General features: G+C 39.1%; 1 protein-coding gene across 4 annotated transcripts in view; it reads left to right on the forward strand.

The window, feature by feature from the left end:
* Window positions 1-13,994, forward strand: part of LOC113016462 (beta-1,3-galactosyltransferase 1-like) — a 203,118-nt gene that overhangs the window by 157,027 nt on the left and 32,097 nt on the right. The window lies entirely within an intron of this gene.

Here is a 13,994-nt window from a genome sequence, read left to right on the forward strand (position 1 = left end):
AGTGAAGAAAATGAAAGATTTTCTTACATCTTACTTACTTTCTAACCATTATTACTTTAATCGGAACAGTTTTGAAAACATCAGCGTTCTCATGTAGATATCTGATATATATTGTACGATCTACTGTACAATATAAAGCGCCTTGAGGCGACTGCTGTTGTGATTTGGCGCTATATAAATAAAATTGAATTAAATTGAAAATTGAATATTTATTTATATATTTATACAAAGCAAATTCATTATTGTCAAATTTCATAGTGATAGAAATTCTAGAATTTTTGTTTGCATTTAATTAAATAAGATTTATGTCTTATAATTGTGTGAAGCTCTTAAATGATTTTACGCAAACTAGTGGTAGTTCCCTAAAACTAGGAAAATAAGCTGTTTTGGTCTGACAGTGGCAGTTTTTATGAAACAGAACTAGCCAATTCTGTGTTTTTCTTTTTGATTGTTGCCGACTTTTTACGGGTCTTCTTTGGAGTTTTAATGTTGCTGAGTGCACTTGGTGTGTTTACAGTGTTTCAGGGTCGATCAATACAAAACCTACTTGGTTACTCCAGCTTAACCTGCAGGAGATTGTGCTTGCAGTGTGCTTTGCTGCTACACAGGAGATAAATTCATGAAATGCAGGAATAAAATCAGCTATCATAGATGATGAGCTCAAAAGGCGGTGCTTTGATTATTGAGCATGGAGGCATTTGTGTTAGCCCTTTAAATCGCAAACGATTAAAGAAAGGTGTTGTACTGCTTCAGAACCTTGTTGATGTGACACAATCAGTTAAACTGCTCTACTTACTTGGTCTGTTGAGTAATGGAAACGGCAGAAGTCTTGATTGCAAACTGAGGTTTCCTGGTGTGTCTGAGTCCATTTCATAGGAACTCTGGGAGATGAAATTAGGTTAGTGCATGATTGCTCAGTTCAAAACCACCTTTATAAAACTAATAAAATGCATCTGCATAATTCTGTCCTCATGTGCACAGTAAGGCAGCACCCTAACATTGGAAGCCGCAAAGCTTCAGTCAAACATTCCAGTGTTTTGGTCAGCTGATGCAAGAAACCTAAATCCGAGGTCGTCAAAGATGGACAAGCGCTTATTGATTGAGTTGTTGCCAAAGTCTTTGCCGGGTGGCAATGTTGTTCTGGGGGAGTCTGCCAGGCGACTTCTCTTGAAAGAAGTTGTTCTTGGCCAGTAAAGAGGCCCATCCGAGAGGGCTTCATTCAGAAGCGCTCACGTATGTACTGTCAGTATATATGGCCCAAATGTTGATGACCCCTCATTCTTCAACACTTTTTACTGCACTGCCTGAACACCTAGACTGCTCACCTGTTCTTGGGGGCAACCTCAACTTTGGACTAAATGAAGTACAGCTGGAACTCAGTGCAATAAGCGATCCACAAATATAGTTAAACACTGGACTTTGCGACGCATGATGTTTTCTTCACCCTAACCATAGGGAATATACTTTCTTCTCACATGTCCATCAGTCTTTCTCACGTCTGGATTATTTCCTAGTCAGCAGCTCACTGTTGAGTGACATTTCAGACACTGAGATACAGCCTATAGCTGTCAGCGATCATGCTCCTGTGGCTTTAACTGTAGTAAATAAGGAGGTCATTCCTTATTTTATCAAGTTTTATCAAGTAAAAACTGGAGATTTAAAACATTATTGCTTAAAAATGAAAATGACCTGCCTGGAACATCAGCATCTGCTCAGAGATTCAGGAATTAGAGGGAACCATTAAATCCTTAGAAGAAGCCTACATGACCACGCTGGATCAGCAAATGTTGAGCAAAAGCAAAACTAGAATTACATGAAATTATTGATAAAAGGAAATCAATTCTTAGTAGTACAAAGACTTTTTGAACCTAGTAACAAATCAGGTAGATTTCTACCTAACCAGTTAAAGATTAATAAAGAAAAAACAACTATATGTTCTGTTAAAGTCTTAACTGGAAATACAGTATATGATCCTGATAGAATAAACAACTCTTTCAGGGACTCTTACAATACTTTATATTCACCTCAGATAAACCCAAAGACAAAATTGATCAATTCTTTGATAACTTAACCCTTCTCAAATTATCAGACAGTCAAGCAAGCAAGCACTGGATTTACTGCTGACATCAGTTGAACTCCAGGAAGCCCTAAAAAATATGCCCAATTAAAAGGTTTCAGGCCCAGATGGATTTCCAGTAGATTTCTGTCAGTCAGCTTTGACCACAACTTCTGCTCCCAGATATGTTTAAAAACCTTTAAAATAACTAGAAACCCCAATCTACAATTACTACAAAAACAAAATCCTGCATAGAGTGCACTATACAGGTCAAGAGATGTTCAGGATGGGTTTCCCTTTGCTCTTCTAGGAATGGGGGCCGCGGTTCTCCTTGTGATGGTCCTCCTGGCGCTCTCATGCTCTGGGAGGCCTCTGCATGTCTGGGGCCCAGGTCTTACCCATTCCACTCCCCCAGGACGATCACCACACCCACTATTAGACACATATGTGTACACACAAGTGTCCACACAGGTGTAATGCCGTAATGCTCCACTTGTGAAAGTAAATCTGTTTGACGTTTTGCCTTCAAACAACAATTCTGATTGGTACACAGCTGAACAGAACAGGGAAAAAAAGTATTTTTATTTAAGTAACTGTAATACACCATATCATGTTTATTTTAAGTTATTTTTAGAATAACAGTGGTAGGAATGCCATGTACTATGAGTTCACTGGAAATATAAAATCCTGCTCCATAAGTTATTTCAGTGACATTTCTCAAATCCTCCTCACCACGCAGAGTTTGTCCAAACAATAAAGAGCTATATTATCCTTCAATTCAGTTCAATTCAATTCAATTCAATTTTATTTATACAGCGCCAAATTACAACAAGAGTCGCCTCAAGGCGCTTTATATTGTAAGGTAGACCCTACAATAACACATACAGAGAAAAAACTCAACAATCATATGACCCCTTATGAGCAAGCACTCTGGCGACAGTGGGAAGGAAAAACTCCCTTTTAACAGGAAGAAACCTCCGGCAGAACCAGGCTCAGGGAGGGGCGGGGCCATCTGCTGCGACCAGTTGGGGTGAGAGAAGGAAGACGGGAAGAAAGACAATCCTTCAACAACAAAGAGTAGGACAAAGTGAAATAGTTTATAACACTTCTCTGTGACCACAGTCAAGGCACAAAGGACACAAAGAGATTTTCTGGTGCACGTTTATTAACAGTGATAGCTTTTCAGCTGCCCTCACATACACAGCCAGCACAGCTCCAGCTTTGTTGCACAGCTGCAGCCCCGTCTCTGTCCTCCTCTCCTCACCAGGTCTCAGCACGCTACTGAAAAAGGGGAGGGACAGTTGTATAACCATCATCAGCTGTGTCCACCAGCCTTCCCATGGCACTGCCCCTCAACCCGCTGCACCACCCTTTCCCTGCAGCTGAGCCAGAGACCACACCCCACCACATAGCTATATTGCATAAATGAGAGGCATTGATTATTTAATAATAATTAGAAGGAAAATGCATAAATTCAATTTTATGACTTCATATGTTTAGGTTTTTGCATTTATATGTTTAAGGTGATGTAAAGTTAGGCCAAAGTACTTTAATTTGAACTGAAATATATATGTACTAAATTGTTAACAAAAATGTATTGTCAAACTATCACAACAAACTGCTTTTTAACTGCTTAAAAATTAGGATTCTTGAGAAGCCCTAGTGCACAGAATGTGTTTTCAGGAAGAAAAAGTGTTCTATCAGAGCAGTTATCCTGTTCTATTGTCCACATTGCTTTTTTCACCATACTGACTGGAATCCACCAAAAACAAATTGAGCATTTTCAGACACATGGCCTGCACTGCCCTCTGAACACCCAACCTGTCAGAGCTTTGCAAAAGAGCAGCTAAACTCCAGTCACAGACCACAGCTCATGACACTGAATAAACACTGGTCTAAACTTTACAGCCTTAAAAAATAGCCTGAGATAGAGCTAAGTTAGTGTATAAATGAAGAGAGAGGGATGGGTATTTGTCTGTGTTACAGAGATGACATTTGATAATTATATTCCTGGTAAATATTTCTGCTATGAAAACTACTTCCATAGGAATCAATAAGATAAGTAGCAGCCAGGTGCTGTTAATGAAATGCACTTGATTAATTGATCATCAGCAAATGTTACCACCTCTACAAAACCAGAATTTTAGGCAATTTGCACATGTGGAACAATCAGGTGTTTGTTAAGGCAGTACCATAATCTGCGTAACCACTGCGAAGCAAACACATCCTGATGAATGGGGGAGGCTGAAGCTCAGATAGTAGAGCAGGTCATCTGCTAATTGCAAGGTTGGTGGTTCGATCCCTCCAGTCTGCATGCTAAATATGCTTGCAGGATACTAACCCCCATTCTAACATGAATGTGTGTGAATGTTAGATAAATAGACAGCACTTACATAGAAAGAGGATAAATGAATGGGTGAATAAGGCAAGTTGTATAAAGTGCTTTGAGTGCTCAGAGGGAAAAAAAAAAGTGCTATCTAAGAACCAGTCCATTTACCAATCCTCAGAGACTTTGGGAAAAAAAACCCAGCTGTATCTCAGATTCTACAGTTCAAGTTCAAGACAGGAGAGTTAGAAGGCTTGTTTGGTTGAGTTGCCAGCAGGAAGTTGCTTCTCTAAAAACGGAGGAGGTTCAGGTTAACAAAGTTCCCACAAAAAATGGGTGTTTGTGTTCCAATGTTGTACCTCCACCAACGCTGTGGTGGGACCTTAAGAGACCCATGCATAAATTAATGACCACAATCTTCAATTAACTCAGACCTTCCCAAAGTGTGGGGCCCGCACCCTAGGGGGCGGTGCAGAGCCATTGCAAGGGGGGGGCCCGCTGTACGAAAAGGAAAAAAAAAACGCTTGGACACTGCTTGCATAATGGACAGGTTTTTGACGGGGCTCCCACACAAATGCAAAGCAGGAGATGAAGCATTGCTGAATATGTTTCTAAACCAGCTTCATTCTAAGCCAAAGACTAGAAAATATGGTGAAGCATATCTGACGTTACGTGACCAACTCTGTATTCATTGTCCACACCTAAACGCAAAAAAGGAGTTTTAAAAAATCTCAGTTTTCGGTGATTCGAAACGCCATTTACATGTGGACGAAAGGTCCAAACACATAGAAACAGCTGCGTTTTCAAAAATACCCGTGTAGGTGTGGACGTAGCATAAAAGAGTTAGTAGTTTATTTTCTTTCTTACTACCTGTCATTTATTGCAGATTACTTGTATTTAGTTAATTGTTTGAGGTGTTTGAGGTGTGAAATGTTCATTCACATAAGTGCTTGCTACCTAACATTCACACACACGTTCATACTCCGATGGATGTATTGGAGAGCAACATGTGGGACATTTGGCACACAGACTGGAGCAGACTGGTATCGAACCAACCTTCCGGTTAGTAGGTGACCTGCTCTACCACGTGAGCTACAGCCACTCCACATTGTAAAGAGAAGTGGGCAAAACTCCCTCTACAGCAATGAGAATGTTTGATAAAGTCATGATGAAAATGATTACTTCAGCTTATTGCCGTTAAATGTGATTTCCAATAACATCTTTGAGATAAAAGCTGATTAAAAAATGTGTGACATGTTGTCGAGGTGCAGATCTGCAGGTTGGCAAATAAATGTAAATGAATGAATTCATTCATCATGACATGAACAGGTGGTACGTGCACATTTAAAGAAGCTAAGTGAAGACTCAAATGAGGACATGATGTGTATGCATATTAATTGTCACGGTCCTGGGTCGGTTCGACCCAGTATTTTGAGTTTCTTATGTTTTGGTTTATTTTTGCATTATGGATTAGTTCTTATTCTCTGGTGATACTGTTTTGATTTTAATTATATTCTGATTCTTTAGTTATCCGATGATGATGATGTTGATGATGATGATTTCTGGTTTAGGTTTTGTTATCTTGCCCTCATGTTTGGTTTAGGTTGCCTGTGCTTAGTCTTCTCTGCCCATATGTCCCTCTGTCTGTCCATGACGTCATTATGCCTGTTTACGAGTCTGTGTCTCTGTCTGTCGTGTGCTTCCTGTTTTATTTTGTAGGTCTGTGTCCTATGTCAGTGCGTTCAGCGTTGTGCTCTCCCTGTCTCGTCAGTGTAATCAGCGTCAGCCGTGTCTCCCAGCTGTTTCCTCTTCGCTCCGTTCACCTCTTGTATTTAGTGTCTGTGTCTTCCCCTACTCGGTGTCGCGTTGTTAACGTCTGTTCACCCTCGCTTCCTCTGTGTGTTCCGTTTGCCAGCCAGCCTACCTGCCTAGTTATTCTGTTCTTCCAGTTTAGTTAGTGTTTTTCTGTTCTGCTTCTTACCAGCAATAAAGCTGTGTTTTGAGTTACTTTCGCCTCAGTGAGTCCTGCATTTTGGGTCCTCTCTTCCTGCCTGCCTACACACAGACATGACATTAACACAAGTTTAATATTAAATTCAGAAATGTAAAATGCAAGATAATACATATTTGACAGCAATCTTTGAGCTTGCTTCATTAAACTTAATTTTGTTTAATGTTTTTAGATGAATAAAGACATTTCCGCCAGTTGTTAATAAAAAATTCACCAGAACCCAGAAAAATGTGTCCAGCAGTATAATTTGCTGTGAGCACTTTGTGTCTGAAATAACAGTTTATTTGTTTTAGAGATGCTGCTTATAATATACGTTGTCAGGGTAAATTCATTTTGTAAATGATTAAGATATTAATCATTTGCAGCTGTGACATCAGGTCACAATATAATCTGAAATCTGCCTTCTATTCATTTAAATTATTCAAACTTTGGGAAATATTAACAACATAGAAGATCCCACCACCCAGGCTTTAGTGGAGGCTATTGAAAACCTCTAAAGCCTCCAACAGACAAAATTAACTCTCCCAAATGCTTAACTTTAAATGTAGCCTCTTTACGTCTCCTTAATCCTAATTAGAGAAATTCTTTAAAGGGGTGTTAAGTCATCTAATGGGTGTTTTATTTACAAGGCTTGAAACTTGAAGCCACAGAGGGTGGCAGAATAGTCTATGAGTCACTGGTATTGATCAACAATCCCATTAAAGCCGCTGCAGATATTTTATGGCTTCTACCGATTTCTTTTTCACTGTCCTCCCTTTACCTTTACTGCCCTCCCTCTGTGTAACAAAGGCTAATCTGTCAAAGTCTGGCCCAGAGGTGGAAGCGTTTGAAAAGCTCTCATTAAAGTGGCATTCAAAGATCCAGACACGCAGCTGGAGGTACATTGAGCCAGTATCCATACCAGTTAACCCTGTTTACCTCTTCACAAAGGAACCTAATCTTTCAGCAGGCCTCTTGCTGGTATCATTTACAATCAGTGTCCCTTTTTCTTTCAGAAGTGCACAGATGCTTTCAAAATTATATCCATCCCTCCCTGCTCACTGCCCCAAAATGTCACTGGGTTCATTTTAACATCATGGCTCTTCATTCATATTGTTAAAATAAATAAATAAATAAATCCACAAATAAGTACACGCTCCACACAGCCATTCACACTCAAAACACTGTACATAATCCCTCTGATCTCATAGCATTTCCTTCGGGCTGCTCTGACACAAACAAAAGCACAGGTTAATATAATTTTCTGAATACACCTTCAGCCAGCACCGATGCGTTATGAGGTTAGAAGTTTAGAGGGCTGCACAGTGTGAGTGTGCACATCTCTGTATGCTGATATATGTGAGGTTTTTAAAGCCAAATTGTGTCTGACAGGTTGACAGAACAATGGAAAGTAGCCTGTGTACTTCTGTCAGGATTTATGTCAAACTCCAGTAAAAGTATCCACACTCTGCCTTCTGTTGCTCATCATGCTCTTCTTTCTCTCACACGCACACACACATACACATAAGCCCAAATAAATAAAATTAACTCAAAGACATGCTTTCACCCTTGTGAAGCTGAATTTAGCAGCTGTGACAGGTGAAATCATTTATTTACTGGGGTGCATACTGAACAGCATGGCCTCTCACCAGCTCTCTTGTTGGCTAGAGATGGCAGCCTCACCTCGGAGAGCCTGTGACAGCTGTGGGCAGCTGGTCAAAAGGTTATTGTGCCTTCTGCATACACACACAGAGGGAGGCACACAACATCATAGTGGTTCGAGCACCTGCTGTTTTTTTGTTGTTGTTCAATTCAGTTCAGTTTTATTTATAGAGCACCAATTCACAATAACAGTTGCCTTATGGTAAATACCCTGCAATATTAGAAAGAACGCCAAACCATAATGCCCTGTATAAGAAAGCACTTGGTGACAATGGGGAGAAAAAAAGTCCCTTTTAACCCTTTAAGACCTACCATAGAACCAAGTCCGCCAGACCTTATATTATATTTTTACATGCTGTAGTGCCATTTTTGGGAGAATTTCAAGTTGCTATACAATAATACAACCATTATAACCCAAATTTTAATAATATGTATGCATTAAGTGCATAGTAACTACATAAATTGCAAAAAAGTGCAATAAACTACAGAAAAATTAAAAATAGTTTTTGTTTTTTTAACATATATTTCTAGTTAGAGAAATTTAAGAGGCTTATCCCTCAAAACTGTAAATACAAAGAAGTTGCACAAAATAGTTTCCCACCACAGGATCTTTATTTTGAGTGTCTTCATAGTTTTATTTTTGAAATACATAAATTTTTATATACTGCAGGAAAAAACGAAAATAAATATTGTAATGGAAATTTGCAAAAAAAACAGCATGTGCATCAAAATAAACTATTTCCAGCAGTGTAATTTGAGTTCTAAGCATGCCAGCAATGATACAGAAAGTCATAAAGTCAAAGATAACTTTTAAAAACACCAGTATAGGTTTATGAGGCCCTGAAGTTGAAAAAAAAAACTACATTTACGTGAAAATGACGTCACTTCCGGTCTCGGGCAGCTAATGAGATGATGATGAGATAACCTTTATTTGTCAGTTGCAGGTCTTTTGCCCACAACCGAGATGACAGACCTTGCCGACTGTACATACAATACACAAACATCACATTGGGGAGACAGGTCAGGCTAGGTAGCGAGGAAAAAAACATCGAAATGTGTAACACAGAAGGATAATACAGGAATGCACAGATATCAACACACCATAGGAACATGGGAAACATGGGAAAGAGTTACAGTGTGTACATCTGATCTGGGACCGCTGCAATCTTTCGACTGCGCCTCCACTGACCCGGTGTCCACATCAGAGGGGAGGTAAGCGTTGGAGGTAGCGTTGGATCCGGGGTAGGGAGGGTGATGCATCAGTGAGTGCTTATCAGTATCAGTATATGTATGTGTGTGCGTGTCCATAGTTCAGCTGAGACAGTGACCTTCGCCCTGCCAGGCTAAGTAAACAGTCTTCCAGCCAACCCAGGTGGCCTTGCATGGAATGGGAAGGAACAGACTCAACACAGTCGTTATTAGGGAGTTTTTGTTCCAGCCTTGAGCTCCGGCCTTGAACCCACAGCTGGCACCGAAGGGGTAGCCGGCTTATGATGGTAATTTTTCTTTGCGACAACTCATGAGAATTTCAAAGCTGTTCTTTAACACTCCGACACTGGTCTCTCAATCTCCTGTTGGAGAACCGCGAGCTTCCCGATGATGGTATCAAACTTGCTGGTGTTTTCATTCTTTTGCCCAAACAGCCGATTCTGAGAACTCACAACTGCAGTGAGCTGTTCCGCGATGCAATCCAACTAATGGCAGACATGCGATAGTTCACGCTGACGTCTATTCCAATGTAGGAAGTGTTACGAACAGCTGATCGGATCGGCAAAGCCTGTTTCTGGAATATTATGTTTTTGTTGCTGCAAGCGCTTTTCATGCAATTTTTGCAAAGCTATATGTGGAAGGAAACCGTGACCGAGGACAAGCTGATGGCATAAGATGTAAGTACAACTCCTACGGTTTCATATGCAAAAAAAATTATTGCGCTAGCTTACGTGGTTCCAGTTCTACAGGTATTTAAAAATAGTTATGCAAAACAGAGCGTGCCTGCTCTGACCGGCTTTAAAGGGTTAAGAGGAGGAAATCTTTTTGGAGTTTTTTGGGCTCAGTAACATGTTTTGGATCCTATTGAATAAAAAACGAAGTCTGTTTTATAATTTTTGACTATAACGAATTGGAGTTCATTAGCATATTTTTCGGACCATAAGGCACACTGGATTATAAGGCTGTGATGCCACAGTGTTCGTATTACTTTGGGACCTGAAGTGGACGGAGTTTTGGAGCCAGATTACTCTGCGAGGCTTCTGACTACGGTAGCAATCCAACCAGCAGTGCGGCTTCATACTTACCAAAGTTGTACTAAAACATTTTTGACAGATTTGAGCATCGTGTACCACATAAAATTGGTTCGAGATAAGTAAGCACAACCAGAATTCATACATAAGGCGCACCAGATTATAAAGTGCACTGTCTATTTTTGAGAAAACTGAAGGATTTTAAGTGTGCCTTATAGTGCGGAAAATATGGTATCTTTTAGCTTCATAGTGGGCTCGTTTGTGAAAAAGGCTGTTTAAAGGTCTCTTATGTTTTCTTCTTTTGGCACGATAAGTAAAAATATATTTACTACCAACACTGAATTCTTTAACTTCATGTCTTCAAGTCTGTTCAAAAAAATCTAAATACCACATATGTGTGTAAGGAGTAATCTTAGAAATTAAGTTTCTAATCATTCAGAATCTGAGTGTACATCACAGACCTGTAGCAATGGCACAATTGACCTAAATTTTACTAACTTAAACAAGAATTCATACAGACTAACTATGTAGGCCACAGTAAGTCCAGTGTTTTGAACTTTTACTCAAATTTTTCTACATTTTTTGGAGAAAGAACATTTTATTTCAGAAAACATATAGATGAGAATATTCTTTTAGGCTGGTACTGGTGAACTAGGCAAACTATTATCTTTACTCAATGTAATATAATCTATTAAAAGGAAAAAGAAAAAACACCCCTTTATGGTAATGTAAAATATTTAATGTGAGCCTGCAAATGTTGTCTGAGCAACATTACTATGGAAAAGCCTGTTCAGTTTTGTGTCATGCATAAGGGGGAAGAAAGCACCAAATTGACACATCCAATGCACTATACAAAAAAAAAAAAAAAACAGTTGGTATCACCTACATTTAAGAAGACACTCAATTAAAGTTTCAGGAAGTCATATTCATATTTTAAACTTGGAAGCTTTATAGACTTTATAATTGTAAACCAGCAGAAGCAAGGTACTTAGTAGGTGCAGAGTTAATGTAAGCACTGCAACAGTGTAGTCAGATACCTGTATGTTTAATTAACATTTAATTTTCAGCTTGTAGTTGCAGGTGTCAACATTAATTAGACTGCCCTTTCCAGCTGTGGCCTTCACAGCCAATATAAGCGGATTATTATATTTAAGCTCAAGTGAATCATTTTGAGTTGTAGGTGAGTGCAGTTTATATTAAATGTTTTTTTATTCCATAGTGGATTTTTCTTTACCAAGCTCTTTATCAGGAACACCATGCTAATAATAATAATGGATTGCATTTACAATTCCACTATTCAGTCACTCTTACATTCATACACTGGTGGAGGCAAGCTATAGTTGTAGCCACAGCCGCCCTGGGGCAGACTGACAGAAGCGAGGCTGCCATATCGCGCCATCGGCCCCTCTGGCCATCACCAGTAGGTGAAGTGTCTTGCCCAAGGACACAATGACCAAGACTGTCCGAGCCGGTTACAAGACAAACTGTCAACTCTTTGAGCCACGATCGCCCATGTACCATGTGATAGGACCTGTATTTACAGTCCTATCATTCTTGGTTTCCAAAACATTTTGAAGTTCTTCTTTGGGTTGCTGTTCTACCACATCGCAAAGATGGTTTGCTGGGTTCAAGTGAGTTACTCGGGGGTCCCACTGAACAAACTGTCATATTGTGCTGGATGATGACATTAAAATTAAATATCAAACTGTGCACACACAGGTAAACATGGGCATCAAGAAGCATTTAAACCCCACCCACCACCCTTGAAATTGGATTTGTTTGGTACTTATTCCCAATGAAGCTTTTAAATGACTGTTTGGTCATTTCCTGCAAAGAAGGATGTCTTTGGACACTCCTTACACACATGATTATTGAAAAGTAACAATATCTAATAGACAAATAACAGGAAAGTTAGTTAATGTAAAGTGGAAAATAGTGGCCTTGGCCCATTTTTATTTGATTTTTTTTTGAGTTGGACAGGGTTTTGTGTTGGTTACATTTAAAATGAGTCAGTTTAAACATTTGAATATTGGTTTATAAGATTTGCAAATCATTGCTTTCTGTTTTTATTTGCAATTTACACGCAGTAGAAATTTTGTGGAGTTGGGTTTATAGGTGTACTTGGAGACAGCCACTGATCTAACTAGTAAACTTGTCTCACTAAGAAATTAACCAAAATGCCTTGTACAAATAACAGTCTAAAATACCAATATTAGGTAGCGTACAGATACTCTGTTTTATGTCTGTTATATGTACATGTTACAGTATCAATTTTGGCATTTAAGTTTTTATTGATTTTGCAAGTTTTTTGAAAACATATACTTAAACCTGTATAAGAGGGGGGAAAAATACACAAAAAACACAAGAAAACTGCTGGTGTGCACCCCCCCTATAAAAGTCTAAGAAAAGGAAAGAGAAACTAACAGTGGGTTCCAAGAGAAGAAACACAGAAACGAGCAAATTAAATTGAGAGTAAAGTAACATTTGGACCGGTGGTCACAGTTAATAATCCTTCAGATTATGATATTATGGTCATGATTTCCTGTTTGCTTCAGATAGCTCCAAGAGTAGTCCCAATGTTTATCTTTTTCTTCTGCATCATTTTTAAGTTTATTCAGCATGGACTCATAGGAAGCAGTCTCTGCCATTACTCTGATCCAGTCTTTCAGCTCAGGACGTACTATGGTCTTCCAGTGCCAAAGGATAATCCTCGATGCAATTACCAGTCCACCCATAACAACCGTAAAAATATTATTATGAATTCTTGGAATATGAGACTGGTCTCCTAACAAACACAATTCAGGAGTTAAGGGCACTTCTAATCCTCACCAACCTTTTAAAACTGTGACGACTTTTAATAGTATCAATTTAATAGTTTAGTAATATCAGTATAAATTTTTATTAAACGTTTTACATAAATACCCGTCTGTTACAGCTCAGAGATTAACAGAATGAATGTAATGAATATGAATGCAGACAAAATAGAAAAATATGTATGTTTTTCTCTGTGTGAAAGAAAAATAAAACAATAATTTTCTTTATCATCTTTTTTTATTTTACTCATGATAGGAAAGGAAGTTTGTTATAATTGCACACTATCAGCAGTAATATAATGAGCATTACTATCTCTATTTTGCTCTCTCTCTACTTATATACGATGATATATTATGATGAAATATTATGATGATATGCCACATCATTTATCTTCTCTGTTGTACTAATATATATAGCAAAGTAGTCTTAATGACCTTATAGTACCATATCACCCCATCAGAGCACTTCGCTCTCACACTGCAGGCTTACTTGTTGTATTTAAAAGTAGAATGGGAGCCAGAGCCTTCACTTTTCAGGCCCCCCTTATGTGGAACCAGCTTCCAGTTTGGATTGAGAAGACAGACACTATCTCTACTTTTAAGATTAGGTTTAAAACTTGCCTTTTTGCTAAAGCATATAGTTAGGGCTGGACCAGGTAACGCTGAATCCTCACTTAGTTATGCTGCAATAGACGTAGGCTGCCGGGGGATTCCCATGATGCATTGAGTATTCCTTCGTCAGTCACCTTTTTCACTCACTATGTGTTAACAGACCTCTCTGCACTGAATCATACTTGTTATTAATCTCTGGCTCTCTTCCACAGCATGTCTTTATCCTGTCTTCCTTCTCTCACCCCAACCGGTCACAGCAGATAGCCCCGCCCCTCCCTGAGCCTGGTTCTGCCGG

Source organism: Astatotilapia calliptera, chromosome 23 (genome assembly GCF_964374335.1).
Source record: "Astatotilapia calliptera chromosome 23, fAstCal68.1, whole genome shotgun sequence".
Classification (NCBI taxonomy): domain Eukaryota; kingdom Metazoa; phylum Chordata; class Actinopteri; order Cichliformes; family Cichlidae; genus Astatotilapia; species Astatotilapia calliptera.